Consider the following 21,570-nt stretch of genomic DNA (forward strand, 5'->3'; position numbering starts at 1 on the left):
ATGGAATGATCTGAGTCCTTGCTCCCACTTCCTTTACCCAGAGGCCTCCCTGCCCTTGAGGACTCCCCTTGCACTCTCCTGTCTGGCAGAGTCCTCGTAACCCCAACAAGGCTGGGCCCAGGATTCCTGAGGGGCTCGACCCCCAGCCTTGCTGTGGTCACCTAGGTCAGGGGCTAGGGTGTCCCCACTCCGGGGTGCTCTCTCTGCACTGGATGCTTTCCTGACCCACTGATTATTACATACGATTTAAAGCAATATAGTTTATTTAATTAACAATTAGTTTAAAAAGGAATAAGAAAAAATGGGAAAGGTTAAAGGAAACACATCACCCCGCTCTGTGACAGGGAACATCACAAACAGTGTCTCTGGAATGTCAGGGCAGATCACAGTCTGTTCCTTGTAGGTCCAGGCCTCCTTCTCAGGCCCAGGCTGTGCTGCAGGGATGATGCAGGTCGGACACTTGCTCTGGCGGTGGCCACACGCTCTCGGGCTCTAGGTGGCAGGACCCTTCTCCCCAGCATCGCCCCTGCCCTGTCAGGGTTACAATCCCCCTCCAAGTCTGGCCTGCAGAGCCTCTTGGCTGAGGCGTCTCCCTGTGCTGGGCCCGCTGCCCAGGATCCCCCTCGCACTCTCCAGCTGCTCACCGCACCCAGCTCCAGACTACTCCAGCTCTCTGCCTCCAGCTCGCTGGGCTGCTTCTCTGGCCTCTCTGGCTCTGGTTGCTGCAGCTCTGCTCCCAGCACAGGTCTGCTCCCCGGGCCACTTCTGTGGCCCTGCTCCCAGCTCTGACCTGCTTCCTGACCTGCTTTCTGGCCCCTCTGGCTCTGGTTACTGCAGCTCTCCTCCCAGGGCAGGTCTGCTCTCTCTGGGCTGTGCTCTGGCTTTGGGGCTGCAGCTCTGCTCCCAGCAGCTCAGCTTGGGCCCCTGCTCTCTCCTTAGCTCAGCCCCACTCTGTCTGACCCAGGCCATTCCAGCTCACAGGGAGGACGGGACCCCCCTGGCCTCCTGACTCCTTGATTAGCCTGCCCACCCTGTCAATCAGGCTGACCTGGAGCTTTGGCCTCTCCCCATTGCCCCTGGGGACTGTCAGTCTCAGGGTCCTGATTTCCAATCGACCTTTCCCTTTTTGGTACTGGGAGCTAGCCAACCAAAGCACCCATAAGGGCATAACAGTCCCCTTACATAAAGGAGGAAAAAAATCCACTCAACTTGCATAATGCATGTATACTGCCCTAGGAGATCAAGAGTTTCTTTCTGTGGTACTTGCTACTAACCAGGTGCCATATATGCACATATAATCCATATTTCATAACCAGGATGATCCTTTTTCACTGGAATGAAATTACTGCACTTTTTCTTTGGGCCTAGAAAAGACGAAGATGATGGGAGCTGTCAGCAGAGTAAATAACCTGTAAGCATAAAGAAAATCAAACAAACTTGGGCTTTTGGGGATGTTAGAAGACGGCACCAAGTTTAAGAGCCTGAGGTCAGTTTACACCATTCTAATTTATAGCCGATGTAGAACAACTGACTAAAAATGGAGCTTATGTATTTGTCTCTAACATTACAATTATCTGAGATTTTTGTTTGGCAAAGGTTGAGGTGATGGGAAAACACAGCTGGGAAAAAGATTTCCAGACTCTATTGTGATGAGGGTGGCATAAAACCCTGGATGGACAGACATTTTTTTTCTATTGATCAATCAGTGAGCATTAGGGTGGGGTTGGACGGAAGAAGGGTATTTCAGAGAGAGGGAGAGAAAGAGGCTGAAAAGAAGAGTGAAATCATTTTAATTCACATGTGTGCTTGCTGTAGTATGAATAGGTTAAAGGGAATACAACAGAAGAGTCACAAAAGAATAAGAACTTAGATGTTATTTATTAATAATACTGTAGGTTTAGCAGTGTACTGTATGTATTAGAAATGCCACCCACCTGCCTCAATGGGTGGGGGAACCTGATGGGCTGGTGGTGAGGGGGGACAGTACCAGCTGCAAGAGAGGGAAAAACTCACTGAGGGACACCAGGTAGCTCTTCCCCTCCCCCTCCAGATTTTCTCTGGAACCCATTGGCCAGCTGGGGGTGAGGGGAGCTGACTGGCCAGCAGTCCGCAGCACCTATGATTTAACTAGAGAAGGGCCGTGTGGAGCCTCTTTCAGCCCTATTCTATCCAGTGTTAGAAATAAATGGAGCTATCCCATCTCCTAGAACTGGAAGGGACCTTGAAAGGTCATTGAGTCCAGCCCCCTGCCTTCACTAGCAGGACCAAGTACTGATTTTGCCCCAGACCCCCAAGTGGCCCCCTCAAGGATTGAACTCACAACCCTGGGTTTAGTAGGCCAATGCTCAAACCACTGAGATATCCCTCCCCCAAGGGAGGCTAGAACATTTTCAATGGCACCTATTTTAGTCAAAATATGCTGTTTTGTCAAAGTCAAAACATTTTGTGGAGATTTATTGATTTCAACAAAATTTTCAATGGAAAAATTTCTGAGTTCCAGGGCTCTCTGGTCACTTCTCCCAGAGGGAGAAAGAGAAGAGCTGAACTGAAAACTGGACCTTTTTCCAATCCAAAAATGGACATTTTGCCACAATTCCATTTTGTGGAAAACATTTGAAAGTTTTCTCCTTGGTTCCCGTGAGGAATGAAAGCAAGTTTTGAAACCTCAAAAGTTGTCGTATAGAATTGCTGCCACTCTATTACCAGCCTTTCCTAGCTGCACTTTCAACTCACATTCTTCTTCCTTGGGGAATTTTGGTAATTCAGGAATAGTTCACCTGATCCACACGTTGCAGAGAAATCCAGGTTAATTCTACCTGCCAGAAGCAGGAGGTTGCTTAGCCTTTTCAAAAACAGGCAGAAAAGGGAGTTTTCTCCTCCAGCACTTCCTCTTTGCACTAAACTCGCCTGCAGTGAGAAAGTCAGTACTAGCTGTGCACTGAAAACAACATGATCTGCTACTATTAAAATAGATACTTCACTATGGGGTAAATCATTCCCATCCCTTCCCCTTGACACTAGTTGTTGTACACGGGTTGGGGGCAGAATTGATGGATTTGGTGAGGCTGCAGTGCGTGTGCACCCCTGGCGTGACACCAAACCCAGCTCCCTGAGTGGGGAGTGGTGGTTGGGGTTAGTGGAGGCAGAGTAGAGTCAGGCTGCTGAAGTAATGGGGATGAGGTCAGAACTTCAGCTGCTACACAAACTCTCCATGCCTTCTAGCTTGGCAGATGTTGGAGTAGCCTCCACAGAGCACCTCCATAGCTACAGCACGTTCTTGAGAGGAAAAATTTTTTCCTGCTGTCCTATGGCTCGCCTTGCATCCAGCTGAGATATTCAGTCAGGGTTCTGAGGAGTGGCTTTGTACCTATAAACTGAGGTTCACTATGAATGGGAACTGCAGTTTGCACCATGAAGCAAACTGGTGGAATTCAATATGTTCATTCTAGTACAATACACATCCTGAAAAAACAGTCAAAAATCTGAATACACGGAGAAAAGACTAGAATCTGAACTGCACCACCTCACCAGCATTACTATTAGCAAATCAAACATACTTGCGAATCACACTCCCATGATCTGCTTTGCCCTAGACCAGTGGTTTTCAACATTTGCAGACCCCTAAATTTTTTTGACTAGAGGTGCAGACCCCTTTGGAAATCTTAAATGTAGTCTGTGGACCCTGGGAGTCTGCAGACTACAGGTCGAAAACCACTGCCCTCAACCCTCATGGTGTCACACCACTAGAGTACAGCTTAATCCTTTAGCACAGGTGGAATTCTAAAGTCTTGATTTAGAAGATATATTCAACATCCCACACAAAGTTGATAACAATAATTTTGTGTATGCTCAAAAATCTGGCTGATGTGACAAGCCCACCAGGGTTTATTAGATAGGTACTTCCTTTTTTATAAGTTCCCAATTTTAATATGGAGAATCTGGAAGGGCTTCTCTGGTGCTTAGGACAGTATACAAAGGCAAGGGGACCCATAAGGAAACAGACCTTCCGTGTCTGAAATTTGGGTCCAATGACTGGAATGGAACTACTCAGGAGCTTAAATGTTTTGCTGATTTGGGGCCAATATACTGAGCATCTTTCAGGATTCAGTTCTCAAAACACAAGCAGAAAAAAATTCATATTTTCCCCCACAAACTCATGAAGAAGAGATTTGATTTGTTCTGTCAGTCAGAATGGGTCTTGGTGTGTCCGCACTAATCTCCAGGCTGCAATCATTACTGGGTCTCATTTCATTCCATGCACCAGTTAGAACATAGGAATGGTCATACCCTGTCACATCAATGGTCAGCTAGTCCAATATCCTGTCTTCCAGCAGATGCCAGTAGTGAAAATATTTTGCCAGTCAACTAGCCACATTTGGTAGACTTCATTGCAGAATTTAAGAGATGTTATAAATTCCACCTTTGCTTTTGGTAAGAAATCCATGGAACATTCCCAAACAGCAAAAGGACAAAGTCTTCCCTGTATGAGTCATCTGAGGGAATTTGCCAGAGTCAGGACTGGAGGCATCTGTATGGAGTGCTATTGCGTCTGCACTCTTGCCCATCCTCCTCACTTCTGTCTCCCTGTGGCCCCTGAACAGCACATTTTCTTCAAGGACTGTGTTCCAGGGGGTCTCTTGACCCTGGTTTTCCCTGGCTCCCCCAGAGGGGGAGTTAAGGATATACCAAGAAATCTCTGCACATGTCTTTAAACTGTAAACAAAGCACAGTCCCATAAAATTAACAGAACAAAAGCATATTCTGTCTCTGGCAACAGCAGAAATAAAGTAAAAATAAAAATACTCCCTTAAGAATAGTGGGGAGTGGTATATGAATAAGTGGCAATGTCTGCATTGATGTTACTGCCTTAATTCCATCTTTTGGGCTTGGGAATTTGTACAGCACTAAATTACATCTTGCTCACCTCTTTGCCAATCATCTAAAACTGGTTAATTTACTGACTTTAGCACAATGATCTGAATTTAAAATTGCACAAGGGAAAGCCTGGTCTTGGCAATATATAGTCTCTCTAGTTGTGGGAAGCTCCAGAGAAGAAGTTGTTGTTTCCATAAGGCTCTGAATATTAATGAGTTATTTCTTCATTATTATTATTATTCTCATTGTGCCCAAAGGCCCATGTCAGGATCAGGATATCCTATTTAGTGTCTGTTCTTTAAAAGTTTCTCCAGCAGCTGTTACTTTGTGTTGGGGTATTTGACTGTCTGTATGATCATGAAAGCATTTGTATTCTCCTTTTAACCTGTGGACATCATTTCCAGTTTGCATTTGCTTGTTTACTACACTGGGCAAACCTGAAAAATACAAGGTAAACATGCAAACCTTATCTAATCATTTTGGTCCATAAAACTGGACTTTACCTTCTGGAGCAAAACACACACCATGATTCAGAGGTGTCTCCCTGCATACAAAGAGCCCTTTTTCCATAGACTAGTGAGAAGATTGTCAAATCCCATTCTAGGGAGGTGAGATTATACCTTGACTACTGTGTGCAGCTTTAGGCACCTGAAAGATGTTTACAGAATGGAGGGGATTTGGAGAAAGGAAATTAAAAATTAAGGGTCTGATTTACCACTGGATTACTTCAGTTGTATACTGATGTAATTCCGTTGACTTCAATGAACATAAACTATTCAAGTATCAAGGCTTGCATCTGAAGAAGTGAGGTTCTTACCCACGAAAGCTTATGCTCCCAGTACTTCTGTTAGTCTCAAAGGTGCCACAGGACCCTCTGTTGCTATAAACTATTCAGAGCACTTTGGCTGTGGAAAGCTGAAAAAAGGACAGATTGGTTATTTTTCCTATTTCATGTAAGGTTGGAAGAAGACTGGAAATCTAGGTTGCTGTGATTTTGGGACACCAAATGCCAGGAAGCAGTAGAAAGGAGAAAGTGTTATTGTGGATTTGTTTTTATGGATTGATAGGCAAACGTGAGCTGTGACTTTAAGGAGAAGGGAAGAATCTATTGTTGTTCTCCTCATGCTTTCAACATTGACTGGTTATGTGGCATTTCACCTGACATTTACTTCAGCTACAAGCACAAGGCTCTGAAAAACGAGACTGCAACCTCACTGCCTTCCAAGTGGACTCCTGTTCATTTCCCTTTTGCATCTCAAAGAGGGACGGAAAAGGAAAGGGAAGGAAAGAATGAGCAAACATTCTCTTTTATTTGCTGGGATCCTTTTGGGGGTAGGCTTAGGCGATGACAGCCCTTGGGATGCTGCCAAAAATGATGTCAGTTTGGGAATGGGAATAGTTACAGTGGGATGGAGAACTGTGCAATTATAAGAGCTTTTAATGAGGGGCCTGGGCAAAAAAGGACATAGAATGCCAACAAAGAAAAAGGAAAAATAATGCTGATTGGAAATTTTACAGCAGAATGTTTTTCCATCAGAAAAAGCTGATTAGTTGAAAGTGAAGCATTTTGTGGTGAATGTTTATTTTGGAAGGAGGGATGGAACAGAGCATTCCATAAGGTTGAAAGGAAATACTGAAACATTTTTGGAATGGAATGCTTCAATTTTCCATTTTGAAACAACTTTTTATTTTATATATATATATAGTATAGCATATACATTTTTTTAAAAATCAAAATTGCAATGGAACATTTGATTTTACCAAAACTAAATGTTTTGATTGACCCAAAATGAATTTTTTTTCCTGGAATTTCATTTCCTGTGAAATGTCAATTTTTTTGTTTTCACTGTGTTGCAGAATGGGAAAAAAAATCTAAATCATGGAATTTCCCATCAAACAGAAAATCTGGTTTCTGTCCAGCTCTATAATGCTCTTACTGACACTCTAGTTTGCTCTTTATCTGTAACCCTTTTGAACTGAGGGTGAAATTAGACCTGGGTGAATCCGAGGAGCTCAACATTCAAATGAGTGATCACAAAAATTGCTCTGTAAATATTAATTTGGACTGAGATGTTCAAAAACAGGAACATGAAGTTAGGCCACTAAGCCCATATTTTCTCACATAAATATATGGCCTTATTTCCATCCAGCAGTTCCCACCACTTTTCTGGATTTCAACCACTGCTTCACCCATTTTTAAAAACCTGGGCTTTGAATTTTTAAACAAACTTATTTCAGCCATTTTTGTGCCCTGTAGTGGGGTCCGCTACTTCCTGAGACATTCAAGTAACTCATTTCTGTTACTGTGTTCCAGGGGCATTTGCACTATTTCCTTTTTGTTATGCTTTATTTTACAGAGCCACAGATAGGAAAGAAAGAGTGTCTAGAATAATAGAGCTCCAGTCTCTGAATACTGATAAAACATTGCTTACAATCAAATAACAATAAAAATGATGGTTCTACATGGATGTCACAGTCAGGGAAAAGAGAATGATCTTGAGTATAATTCAATGGGTCGCTAAAGTACAAAGTCAGATACTTAAGTCACTGAAATATCCTAATCAGCATGGTTGACAGGAATCAGCCAAACAGCAAAGCATGCATGTGACAGAGAGATTTCTGTGACAATTGGTTACTTTGGGCCTTTTGAATAGAAAGAAGTTTTTCCTGACCAGTATAGTCCATACTTTAGAATACTCATGCCCACAGCGAGACTTGAGAGGATACGCCATTTAAAAAAAAAACAAAACAACAGCCTGGTGGCAGAGATGTGGGATTCTGCACTTTGAGAAAAATAGTGCATATTTTAACTTGCACAGGGAATCCGAGGAACAGACTCAATGCTTGTTCTCCAAAAATACATTCTCTAGAGCAATCTGAGCACAGGTCAGATACATTAAATTATAGCACCAGCATGCATCTGTATCAGAGTTCCCTATTTTTAAAAAAGTGTCTGCGGTATTCAAAAGTATCTCTGCAGCTGTAAAGAGCCACCATCATTAAGTGCCACAAAAGTGAAAGGTAAATAGTAAGGCTAGATTCTCAAAACTGTCTAGGGGATTTAGATGCACAACTCTCACTGAAATTAATGGGGAATTGTGCATCGGTCACTGAAGTGGCTTAGAAAATTGTAGACATTTCAATTAATACAGAAGTTGAAACAATACTCGGGTCTTAAAACACGTTATTCATCCTGGTGACGTTCAACCGTTAGAGCATCTGTAAAACTACTGGCTGCTGTATTCTGTGCTTACTGCATTATGGACAAAACATAAATGGGAGCACAGCAGACAAAAGAATTGCAGCAGTCAAATCTTGACAAGTTGAAAGTATTGTACAATAACTAAGTGACGGTCTCTGCATGGCAATATTCTGATAAGAAATGTTCTAATTTCAAAAGCTTGAATCCTGCCCCCCTCTCCATGACATCAGAGGGCCTCAGAAATCCTGGAATGGTATGGTTCCACTGGAGTTTGAGGAAGCAAGATTTGGGTTACCCAGGCAGATGGTTTACACCCCGTGAGGCAAATCTTTCAATGGAACTAAGACAATTTGCACCACCTGAGGATCGCTTTGCATGAATTCTATCCAGGCAAGCCAGCTTTGTGAGGGCTCTCTATGCATTTTCATGCATTAGAGTCTGGAGGGCAGGGCAGACAATGGCCAAGGGAGGAGCAAGGCTTATGGATCCTGCATTATGAAGAACACAAAGCAAAGCAGTGATACCAGAGTGGTGGACACCAGTGCAGCCAAAGCCAAGCAGCAGCTCTGCCACTGGTCTGCAGCCTGTGGTGGAGAATTCCTTTTTTCTCCAGTGTCTTTGGGGCCACCCTGGTTACTTAGGCCTGGTACATGGTACAGGATTTACAAAATGTATTGACATATCATATCTGGGCCCAAGCGCTTTGTAACAGGAACTGGGCTCAAAGAAATGCATCACCAGGCTGGATGCGCCACACAACACATGCTTGGAACCAGTTAGAAAAATCTTAATTTTGTTTCAAATTTTAATGAAATTATGCATTCTCTCCAGTGGGATACACTGAAAGAAAGCTCAGCCTGGCAAACTGATGGAATCCTGAGGTATCAGTGGATATGAGTCACATCTGCCCAGCAATGAAAATAAAGAATTGAAGTACATGAAAACAACCCCTATCCTAACTATAAAAACATGTGGCTACAGAAAAGGAGTGATCCTAATACTGATCCTTGAGGTATATCAATGCACAAAGGAGCAGGCCAGGGCTTAATCTGACCCATGATAACCATCATTGTTTGATGCTGCAGATAGGACTTAACCAAATCAAAGTGTCGCCTGACAATAGATGGTAAATGTGTCAGAAGAATGTCATTGTCAATTGCATCAAATGCTAATAAAACTAAGGCCTACCTCTTCAGCTCCTCCACTGGAGCTACGTTAGGCTTGCCACCTTTCTAAAAATTGTTGGGAATGGGCCCCCTGAGGCCCTGCCCCCTCCCACCTCGTCCCCCCCAAAACCTTGCCCCTGCTCTGCCTCATCCCCGCAAGGCCTTGCCCCTGCTCTGCCTCTTCCATCGAGGCCCCGCTCCCTTCCTGACTCTTCCCTCAAGGCCCCCACCCCCATCGCTCGCTCCTCCCATCACTTGCTGGATCATCTTCACTTCCCTCCCATGCCCCCCTTCCCACGTGGGCGCCCTCTGCTCTGGGGCTGGGGTGAGAGCTGCAGCAGCCTGACAAGGAGCCTGCCGGCTGGTAGGAGGTGGCCCTGGCTGAGCAGGGGCTAATACCGGTTAATGACCCAGCACCTCCCCACTACCCGCAGTAACCAGACTTTTGGTGTCCGGTCAGTACATCTGACTGGACACTGCCAGGTTCCCTTTTCGACTGGACTGTCCAGTTGAAAACCAGGCACCTGGCAACCTTAAATGGCACCCAGACACAGAAGCCAAAATCTGGACTGTTCGGGTAAAACCCGGATGGGTGAGAACCCTAAGCTACGTTGATTTACACCAAGCCCCTCAAGTCATTCTACTCCCTTCACCAGCGCAAGCTCTGTGCTGCCCTCCCATCTCTATGGTCTCATTGGAATTCTTCCTATACACTGAGCTGAACAAAATGAGTTTGTATCTGAATATAAATGACTTCTTCGAGCACTGTAGACAGAATACTTAAATTAGAAACCTGATGAAAATTAGTCATATCCTCAACTGCCAAGGAAAATTCTCCTCAGCGAAGGACGTATTTAAGCTTCTTTTAAGATTAGATGGAACAATACCAGATTCCAAGAAGATATTCCTTGAATAATTCGTGCCATGACAGGTAAACACTCCCTCAGCAGCCAAGTAGGAATTGGATTTAAAGCACTTCATTACCCTCAAGCCATGTATCATGTCTGCGATATCAAACAGAGGAACCTTCTTAGAACTACTCAAAGTCCCTGGCTGGCAGGTGAAAAAAGCCACAGGTGGAGGAGGGGATTCAGAAAGCTGACTCAAGCTGATACCCAATTTGCTCTCAATATTTGGAGCTAATTCATGACATAACTGAAGATGTTACTAAAAACTTCCATAAATGGAACCAACCAAACAAAAAAGACTTTTTTTTTATTGGTTTCAAAGATTACAGTACCTCAAAGGTTGCAGGACTATTGGATGTGAAATAATGATAGCAAACAAAAACACTTCAAGGCTTCAAGCAGTATACAGAGTTTCTCCAGGGATCGCTTGTAACATCACAGAGTGTGCCAAAAAGTCAGGCAAAGGCCTGAATGGTCCTATGCTGTGCCAGAGAATCACTCCAGATCACTTGAAATCACAGAGTGTTCCCACAGAGTCCCAGGGAATTCTGCAGAAACCCACAATATCCCACAGTGATTCCGCAGCCCACAACAATATCGCTGATAGTTGTTACAAATCAACTCAATGGGAGTCTTTCCATTTACACTAATGGGAACTGGTTCTAGCATTTAGTTGTTATCAGTGATTTCCCTATTCACAACACTGCATAGCACTCATCTGTCATCTAGCCAGGCTCAAAGTCTCTTCGCATACACCAGTTTTACTGACAGCAGATAGCTGAAATTCCCCTGGATGCCTTTCCCATCAGCTATAGAAAGCATCCAGCTGTCCTATGCCTGAGAAGCCAACTAATTCATTGAATCCTGAAGGAAGGCTTTGCCCTCAGCCATTGCTTTCACCAGCATCTCAATCCTTTTATATATAATTGTGCCAAGAAACTGCTACATCAACAGCTACATATTCTCATCAGTTCAGAGAGGTGCTTGATTCTGTTGACTTCCTGGCTGCAAAGTTTCTTATAGTGTTCACTCAGCTACAGCTAGAACTGGGCTGGAAATTGTTTTCCTGTCCCACAGGAATTTTTGAGAGTTCATTTTTCCCCACCGTCTCAAACTGGAACAAAAAGTCAAAATCTTGAAAAGTTTTGCTAAACAACAACAACAACAAAAAATAGAAATATTTAGTCAATAATTCTGAAATGTTTCATTTCTATATCAACCTTATATATTTTATTTTGTATTTTTATTATAAATTAACTTATATTTTTAAACTAAAAGTCATTTTGGCCTGAAAAAAATGAATTTTTTTGTTTCAAAAATATCAAACCTCGCCATTTCTATAATTTCATTTTTTTTCTGAAAAATGTTTCAAAATAGGAAATTTGATGAAACTGACCCTTTACTGTGAACAGTTTATATTCTGATTATCAGAACCACTCAACTCTGGCACTACTCTAGACACTCATCTCAATAGCTCCACCGAACAGATGGTGGTTGCTCATGCCAGTGGTCATATAGCAGCAATTGAATCTCTCCAACCATGAGGTAAAATCCCTTTGATCTTCCACTCCTGAAGAAGGGCAGGAAAAAGGGTGTGTGCGTAAATCAAATCTGAGAAGTAATCCTATATCTAGAAACTAAAGATACTGTGAAAGAAGACTGAACAGAAAAGACAGATACTAAGAAATAAACACAATGATCAGAAAGCTAATGGGCAATAGAGTGAAATAGCTGCAGATGCTCAAAAGCTGCAGTATGTTTCTGTTTACTGAGGCCAGTATGTAATCCTCTGAACCATAGACAATGTGCAGATTAAACTTGATACATACTGCACATGGAGCTGACTTCGCTCCACTTCTGAGTTTACAGTAAGTAGAGGTCCCATTCTGTTCCAATACAGACCTTAGCAGACCGTAACATTTTATGGACAGGCAGATGCAAATTAGGTAGGTAGCTGTCCAACTGCTAAAACTGGCACTCATCATTCATTCTGGGTGTGTGTGGGAAGGGGTGTGGAAAGCATCTGCAACTTTTGCAGGTGCAAATTATGCCCACCAAAGGGAGGCGGAGCTTTTGAATATCTATTCTTCAGGATATCATCTAATCTATCCATCTATTGCATTTATAGAACACCAATCAGCATTGTCTCCATATGCCAACCAGAATAAGAAGAAAAACAAAATATTTTATTTGAGGTGGATTTTAAATCATTTGGACACTTATTTAAATTTGGAATTCTACCCACTCCTATTCCTTCCTTCCTTCCTTTCTTTACTCTCCCTCATATTTGCTCACCTGTATCTCTTTTTACAGGTAGGCTGCAAAAATGTGGATTTTGCTCTATGTTCTGAAAATAGTTAGCTGGAGCTTGCTAAATAATACCTTATAATGTTATTAGAGTTTGGATGTCTATACATGTAGGTCTCCTGTTTGGGAATCTATAAATTGAATGTGCTCTCTTGCTCTCTCTCTCTTTCTTTTTGTCTTTCACCAATCGTGTTGTTTAGGCATCGGCTTTAATACTATATTTAGGTTCTACTTCTGGAACAATCTTCTGTAGAATGTATCCAAAGACATTCTGTCATTCCACAATGAACTTTAGTCACTTTTTCACTGAGTTCTGGAGAACCTGGAAATGGTGTTCATTTCTACATCTTCCATATCCATTCGTTTTTGTTGTTACTCAGCTCCCTTTCCACAAATCTGTGCAGATTCAGTTTAGAACTATGGAGAGAACTGGCTCAGATAAAAGAATTGACCCAAATCTTCACCAGGAAGTTGAACCAATCTCAAACCCATTTCTGAAACTAAAAAAAAGTTTGGACACCTTAATAACTTTTTATGTTTGAGCACCTCTGCAGGTCATGTTCCCAGCTGTGACCATTGTTAAATGGTATTTTCTATCCTACTAGAAATAAGAGATACCAGAAACTCATGACAAAATCTGTTCTTGAAAGATTTCTAGGCAGGTGCCGCAGTTCAAAAGGTTTAAATAGTTTGGAAAAGGATGGGAGAGCAGTATCCTACAGCTTGTTGTTTCTTCATCTGTGTAATGGGGATACTACCCATTTTTGTAAAGTGCTTTGCATTTTTCAAATGGAAGATGTGATATCGTAGATAAGGTGTTCTTATTACTATTGCTTTGTGATTCTTTACTATGAGCCTGCACAATTATCTTCCATTTTTGTGAGACAAGAACCTGAATGTTTGTAGTTTCTTTAAGGAACGAAAATTCAGTTAGCAGTTTGTCTGTAGATGTAGCCTTTTTTCCATTCACAGTCGCTACATTTTTAATAATCCCTGTAACTCTCTGGCTGTGTTACATCTCTAAACAACTGGTACCTGCTTTGCTTTTAATTACATAGATTGTGGTTGCAGTCAAATTGAATTTTTTTCCACTACAGATTTCAAATATTCTTGCAAGGGTAATTCTGGCTCTGACGCATAGCTACCAATATTGGTCGTAACACATTGAGGTTTTGGTTAACAAAGTACCATACCTTAGCTTTGAATATGAATCATTCACTAAAGGGAGAAAACCAAGCTCCTTATTCTATGATCACCAAAAATATAATACTTAACAGGAACAGCTTAATAACAGATGATTTGGGGACTGTCTCTGACCTTGTACATCCATGTTAAAGACATAAACCGCATATTTGTACTCAGGACTACAACACTCAAGGAAATAGCCCCGGGCTGATTCCTCATTTTTGTTGAGAGACACTGTAAAGATTGCTCAGATCAATATTTGACCTACCTAGTTTGTCTACAGCAACAATCGACATGTGCAGCCTTGCATCCACGAAAAACTTTATGACACCACACTTGTGTGAATGTGAAAGAGTAAAGGAAAATACATGTCAAGCTTCCAGTGGGGTTATTTCCCATTCCAACTTTGAAGAGTCTTAGATATGGTTCTGAGTGACACAGTACAGATGGGACAGGAAAGAGCAGATTAGATTGCTACAAAGAAAGAGCTATATTGTGACCCCTGTTAGGGCTACCTAGATTGCAACCCTTCATATCCAGGGCTGCCTTCCAGCTTCTCCATCATGTGAGGCAGTGAGCTGTCATTATGTAGAGCCCTCCTTCATGTCACCAGCTTACTGGCCACTGGCGCTGGTTGGATGCATGTGTGTTGGTGGAGATTATAATAATATATGGAGATATACCTATCTCCAGAAGGGACCCTGAAAGGTCATTGAGTGCAGTCCCTGCCTTCACTAGCCAGACCAAGTACTGATTTTACCCCAGATCCCTAAGTGGCCCCCTCAAGAATTGAGCTCACAACCCTGGGTTTAGCAGGCAAATGCTCAAACCACTGAGCTAGAAATTGGGACTGGAGTTTAACAACTGCAGCAACAACAATAGCTCCCCACCATCTCAACTAACTTCTCTTTTTCCAAAAAGAACAGTTATTGTCATCAAAAAGATTATAGAACAAGAGTTGGGGTTTTTTTCTTTAAAGACTCTCTACAGCCATAGGGAAAGGAAACATGGAATGTTGTTAAAATAAAAGCCCTAATACTTTACATTTCAAATGCTTTAACTATTTTTCTTTCTTCTCTGGATCTTTAATGGAGGGTTTAGAGGATTTTTAATAATGTTGACACGGTCCTGAGGAGGCTGAAACCCTGAACCATGTTCAAAACTGTTTAATGTTGAACAGTTTCAGGTTCATGTTAACATCTTTGACTCCTTGGCTCCCTTTATTCCATCTACATTAATACAGCCTCCCTTCACCTTCACGCCCCCCCGCCACATCCACACACCTTGCAATAAGTTTGACTTAGCCAGTGTTGGCACTTGGGCTTTTTTAGGGGGTGGCGTGTCTGTGAATAAATCCATCCCATCATGCCACACAACAGCACAACCACTCCGTAGCCATTACTGCCACCACAAGGCAAAAGTAGGTCTGGCTACAAGTGACACAAGAATGAGCGGTGGGCAACAGTGTGTGCTTGGAGAAAGACAGACTGGGGGATGAGGGGAGAGTGGATGAGGAGAGAAAGAGAGGAGAGATTTAATTGCAAAATTGGAGTGAAGAGAGAAGGAGGGGAAGAGGAAAGAGAGCGGATGACAAGAAGGCAAAAGGGACTGAATGAGATGGGAGCGAAGGATTAGGAGAGGAGAGGGAGAGGGAGTGTGAGTGTTGACTAGGTTTGGTCAAAAAATAGAATTTTTTTGAACAAAATGAAAAATGTTCCTGAAATTATCTGATTTCTGATTAAATTATTTTAAATGATTTTTCCCATTTCTGTTAGAATCTAAGGAAGGCTAAATTAATATTTTTTCCAGTTCCCTGCCCCGGGTTCCTTTCTTTCCCTTTCCTTTTCCTCAGTGGAAAGTGACCAAAATCCTCCAAACCTGAAAACTTACAATATCAATTTTATTTGAATCAAAATGAAAATATTTTGTTTGGATCTTTTAATGGAAAACTTGGAAAATGTCAAACAATAGGGAAATTATTTGCAACTATTTCTGCATAGCTCGAAAAAACATTAAAAATGGTTGGCTAGAAAAAGCAACCCTAATATTCAAAGCATGTCACAACCCTTACTTAACTTCATCTTTATGTAACGTGTATGTTGGCTGGGGGGGAGGGAGGGAGGGGTCCATGCCTAACTGCAGGAAGATCAATGATTTGTTCTGTTGTTTAGAGGGAATTTGGCACCCCCTCAAGCATGTCTTGCACCATGAGTTAAATTTTCAAAAGTCTCCTAAGGTCATTTAGGTGCTAAGTCACATTTTTGAAAGTGATTTAGGCACTTGGAAATCTAAATCCTATTGATTTGCAATCAGACTTAGGCTCCTAAGTGTGACACAGAGGCACATTGGTGGTTCACAATGCTGTGTCAGCAACTCTTGTCAGGTCTGACATACTCATTACACTAAACCTAAAAGATGTCATGCAAAGTATCACCTACAAACTGGTAACATGCTGCTCCCGAAAATCATTGTGTGGTGTATGTACAGGGTGTGTACAAAGAGTTATAAATATGTGCTAGAATTAAGTTCTTAAAATTTGTTTGGCAAGCAGTGCATAAATCCAGACTACTCTGGACAAAGGAATGTACATTTGCTTGTCTGACCAGCTGAGTCATCAAGCAGAGACAGTGAAGATATGTGTGAGGATAAGATAAACAAAGCTATCAAGCTAATAAGCAGGGGAGAAGACAGCATGGCATCTACACCCCAGAAGGAGAAACTTTGTCTGGGCTTACTTTGCAAAGAATAGATTGCAAAGGTTTGCTGGACTATAAAAATAAGAGGAGAGAATTCCATAGTTATCCATCACTAGAGCTTAAAGGGCCAGAGCTCCTGAAATCATAGAATAGTGGAGCCTTCAGACAAGGGGGGTTGAAGTCTCTGGGATCTGAGTATAGGTGAGAAACCTGCATAGGCAAAGATTGTAACTTGCTGAAATTAAATTTGAGTCTTAGTAGTGTATTTTTACTTTTGTTTGTTGGTAACCCTTTTTATCCTTATTCCTTATGCTTGGTATCACTTAAACCTATGCCCTTTTGTTAATAAACTTGCTTTATTTTTACCAGAAACTAACTCGGTGCTTTGATTGAAGTGGAGGGTTTGTCAACCCCAGTTAGGTTAATGAGCTGCTGTGTATTGTCTCTTTAAAGGAGCAGTGAACTTGATGAGATTTTCATGGTGCTACAGTAAGAGAGGCTGAGCACAGCAGAGAAAGACATTTTTGTGGGAGGACTCAGGACTGGAAGGGTTGTTAACGTCCCCCTGCAGAGAGTAACTAGGCGGTGGAAGCCAGGGTGACCTGCATGCTTGTTTATTGGCTGTTGGTGCCAAGGCTGTGAGCCACAGAAGCATAGCCTTTAGGAGTTGCAAGGCAGGTGTTCACTGAACTCCTTACTAGCCTGGGTGAAGTCCAGAGGGTCACACTAAGTCTCATTTGAAAATGGGACTTAAACCTTTTTAAAATGCTGCCCTTCTTCTGATAATTGGGAAGTCCATCAATTGACAGTTCCACTCCCCGAGGGAGGCATGAAGAGGGGATGGGCTTATTCCTTTGGCCAATTGTTTTCTGTGTTTTCTTTGCTATTATTTATCTGTGGATAACAGCTCATTCCCTTACAGTCAACTCAGTCTCTTCTTGCTGAATCTGGCCACGAAACCATGATCTTATATTTAGAACCATTACAATCCATTGTAATGATGGGCCAGTCTCAAAAAGTTTAGAAATTCAGATAAACATCCATAAGCTCATATGCTTATCTCTTGGTGTGATGCTGTATGATTGAATATGACTATTTATATCATTGACATTGCCACTGTTATACAATTGCAACAAATCTTGTACAAAGTATGTCATGGAAAGTGTCCATGGAAAAGTTATGATTTGCTAAGTGTGATTATCCTGTTTATATGCATGTATTATCTTTGTATCTGAAGTTATGAATATTGGCTATGTACTGACATCATACACGTGTGTTGTAGTTCTAGGTAACACTCACTGGATAGACTTTACATTAGAGCCACACCATTATGTGTTGACGGCCCATTAAGGACATTTCACTCCGACAATGGGCCATAGAAGAAACTCATCCCATCCACTAAGCATTCCTGTGGGTGCCTCAGCAAGAATACGGGCAATGGATGCTCCCTGTGAGTCAACAAAGCACATAAGGACATGTGATATGCTCATGTGACCCTGCACTCCATCTTGAGATAGTAAGTTTCCAGGCACATGGCAGAGGATATAAAAGACCCCTGAGATATCTCCATTTTGCCTCTTTCCTGCTCTGATTTTCTGGACTGTGGCTTCACTGCTAAAAGAAACATTTTGAACTGATGACCTTCCAATGTTCTGGAAGTTAAGAGAAAGGCTTTATAAGCTAGAATCTATTCCATCACTGCTACAAACCTGTTATAAGGACTTTGCAATTTCATTCTTTTCTTTTTCTTTTATTATTAAATCCTTAGTGTTTATTTCTAAAATATTAGCATCAGTGTGATTATTGAGTAAGATCTGATTCATATATTGATCTGGCTAAGTGGCTGATCTTTTGGGATTAGAAGGACCCTCTAGTTGATGAAATTGGTTTCCAGTAACCACTCATCCTAATGTTCAGTGTCTGGGTGGTAAAATCAGGGCTGGAATGCCTAAGGAGACTGCATTTTTGACTTCTTGTTAACGAGTCCGGTGATACAGAAGTATACTTTTGTTACTGGTTTTGTATAATCTAAGGATAGCATATCCACCAATTTGGGGTGAGTCTGCCCTATTTCTCAGCAGTTTGTCCTGAATTTGGCATCCTTATCTATCACCCGCTGAGGCATGATGACACTTGGTGAGGCTGGTTTCAAGGGGGCTGGAAATACTATAAGAATCGCAGTTCTCATGGCATTTTTGTATTCCTGTTTCTCGTCCCAGATGAAACCAGGTTGTGCATGACAATTAAAATAAGTAAATAAATAATCTAAGAAAGAGAAACCCCATGAGCTCAGTGTCCAGAACACCACGTCTCCTGTTTCCCAACTATATTGGCAGGCCCACATTTTAGCTACCTGGAGCTGCCACTGATTTGTGTTCCGGGGATTTGAGTTGCCTTGATATCTTTGTTTCCCCTTTTACTTTATTACCAACCCCTCTTTCTCACTAGAGCTCTTCCCCTATTTAACATTCTACTCTCAGAGCTGCACACTGGGCCTCATTTAGGGAGGAGCAGAGTATTTGAGTCAAAATGCATCTCGTTGGTCTGAGAAGAATTTTTCATCAATATTATCCAAATCAGTCTTCCTTTCATGCTCCTTTTCTTTTTGTCACACATTGTGTTATAGGGCTCTCCTATAGGTCCATCCGTAACCTGCTGCTATGTTTTCTTCACTCCAGTGTTTTCTGGAGTCCTTATAGTTGCAGTTCTTGTTTCTTTCTAGGCTGAACTGTCCCAACATCCCTTGCCATCACTGCTGAAGCAGTGCTTTGGATGCTTTGAAATGCAGAGACAAAAGTAGGTTCTTGCTGCCTGGAAGAAAGCAAGAACTTCAAACCATGAGGACTCCAATGAGGCACACAGCTGTACTGTAAAAATAATTATTGGCACACCACATTGGTATCCTCTAGCCCAAGTTGAACACTGTGTGGGAGTGCCCAGCTACTTCACTATACAGTTTACATGAAATGATCATCAGGCTCAGTTTTCCTCCAGAGTTTATATGGAGCTGATATACTTCAGTGTGTCTGTTCCAGAGTCACATGAAGCTGGCAGTGCACCCTATGCTAGAGTTGACCTGGAGGTCACACTATTCTTTGTATAATGTTTTTCATTGGCAACCATGGCAAGAAGCTGCCTTGGCTGAGCCAGGAAGGAGACCCATGTGCAACAGCAGGGGACATTGTCAGTCAGGACTGAGGTGCAGTGGCAGCATTATGAATTTGCTTAAGAGAATCACAGGCCTGCCTTAGGAGGGGGCACTTTGGGTCAATACAACGGATGGTACAGTGGCAGAATTGCTTTGAGGGACCCAAACCGGAATAGTAGGGTTACTTCAGGTGGATTTCTAGCATTGTATTGGGGCCCAGGACCACAGTATAGTGACAGAGCTGTGGGAGAAAGGAAGAGGAAGCTTATAATGGCACCTATCTGCATTATCCTTGGGCCCTCCCTCATCAGCAAAATTCACCAACACTAGTTTTGTGTGTGCTGGGAGAGCTGGGACTAGAAGGGAAGGGGAACTGTCTATATATTTTTTCACCACTGAATTTCTCCGTCCTCCTCAAATCCCCACATTTGAAACTGAACAAAGCCTCAGTGATGCCACGCTGATGTGCAGATGTCAGCCATGCCCTGTGATGCTGTTAAAGAAATCTATGACTTAGAGGCACATTTCATAGCTCCCTGCTCTCAGTCACTCACACTACGAGCCTGTGACTTCAAAGGGGTATCTGAAAGGCAATGTTTGAAAACAAGAGAGATTTCCAGCAAGTCATTTTTTCCCCTCCCAGGATATAAGCAGCTTTAGAATATTTTGGTATAACTGCTTCTCAGTGGGATTTTTCTTATTTTACAAAGGAAACAAAAAGAACTTGGCAGTGGAAAAGAAAACACAGCTATATGCTCTGTGTCTGCATGCTATCATATTAAAGTAAGAGTCTCCAACTCCCACTGCTAGCAGGCTACTCTCCATCCTGATGTATGCCTTTCAGATGGAGCAATGCATGCTGGGAGCTGTAGTTCTCATAGGCTAGTGGTTTTCAATCTTTTCCATATTTTGACTGTATGTTACAGCGTAGAGTCACATAGTGGACTTCCGCAATGCATTTAGCTATAAAGAAAGGGTGGGTGCTCAGGAACCCCTGAGACCTGTTTGTGATGATCCTGGGGCTTGTGCCCCCCACTCCCTCCCCCCAGGTTTCAATAACCATGTTACAGGCCATATCTCTAAGGTGGTGTTTGATTTGGTGTTCTCTGTTTTTAATGCAACTAAGGTTTGAGGGTAGATATTGTCTAACTTAGGGGTTTATGTTGTGTGACAAAGTTCCTCCTCTATCTTGGTGGGTCCTGCGCTTATTGGCGGATTTTCTTGCCTCAGAGATTCACCATGTGGGTTGGGGAACAGCCCAGAGACCTTCCCCTCTGGAAGAACCCACAGTCCAGGTCAATTGGGAGGTTTGGGGGGAACCCGGGCCCACCCTCTACTCCGGATTCCAGCCCAGAGCCCTGTGGACTGCAGCTGTCTATAGTGCCTCCTGTAACAGCTGCATGACAGCTACAACTCCCTGGGCTACTTCCCCATGGCCTCCTCCAAACACCTTCCTTATTCTCACCAGAGGACCTTCCTCCTGGTGTCTGATAATGCTTATGCTCCTCAGTCCTCTCAGCTCCTTGTGCCTCTTGCTCCCAGCTCCTCACACTCCCCCCACAAACTGGGGTGAGCTCCTTTTTAAAACCCAGGTGCCCTGATTAGCCTGCCTTAATTGATTCTAGCAGCTTCTTCTTAATTGGCTCCAGGTGTCCTAATTAGCCTGCCTGCCTTAACTGGTTCTAGCAGGTTCCTGATTACTCTAGTGCAGCCCCTGCTCTGGTCACTCAGGGAACAGAAAACTATTCATCCAGTGACCAGTATATTTGCCCTCTACCAGACTCCTGTACCCCACTGGTCTGGGTCTGTCACAGTTGCTGCCCATCTCCATAGTATTTGAGCACCTTCCACATAAAATCAATAGCAATAGTGAAGTGGCTAATGGATTTAATGGGACTTTTTTTTAGGGTATAAAGATTCTGCTTGGGGGTAGGGTTATGTATGGAGTATAAAAGGTATAATTAACTATAACTCAATGGGATTTTATGTAGGGTATAAAATTCTACTTGAGGTTCAGTTGTGTTTTCATTTGTCTGATTGACATTAATTAATATTGGCGGGGGGGTCTTTTTGTTTATTTTAA

At 42.5% G+C, this 21,570-nt stretch overlaps 1 protein-coding gene across 7 annotated transcripts in view; it reads right to left on the reverse strand.

The window, feature by feature from the left end:
• CHRM2 (cholinergic receptor muscarinic 2) overlaps positions 1-21,570 on the reverse strand; it is a 205,569-nt gene that overhangs the window by 79,408 nt on the left and 104,591 nt on the right. Inside the window, exon 3 of one of the 7 annotated variants that reach the window (XM_034779798.1) lies at positions 1,275-1,409. The exons of the other annotated variants lie outside the window; for them this stretch is intronic. The gene's annotated coding sequence lies outside the window, so the exon portion shown is untranslated. The remainder of the gene's footprint in view (positions 1-1,274; positions 1,410-21,570) is intronic. 7 annotated transcript variants of the gene reach the window in all.

Source organism: Trachemys scripta, chromosome 1, assembly GCF_013100865.1.
Source record: "Trachemys scripta elegans isolate TJP31775 chromosome 1, CAS_Tse_1.0, whole genome shotgun sequence".
NCBI classification, from domain to species: Eukaryota; Metazoa; Chordata; order Testudines; family Emydidae; genus Trachemys; species Trachemys scripta.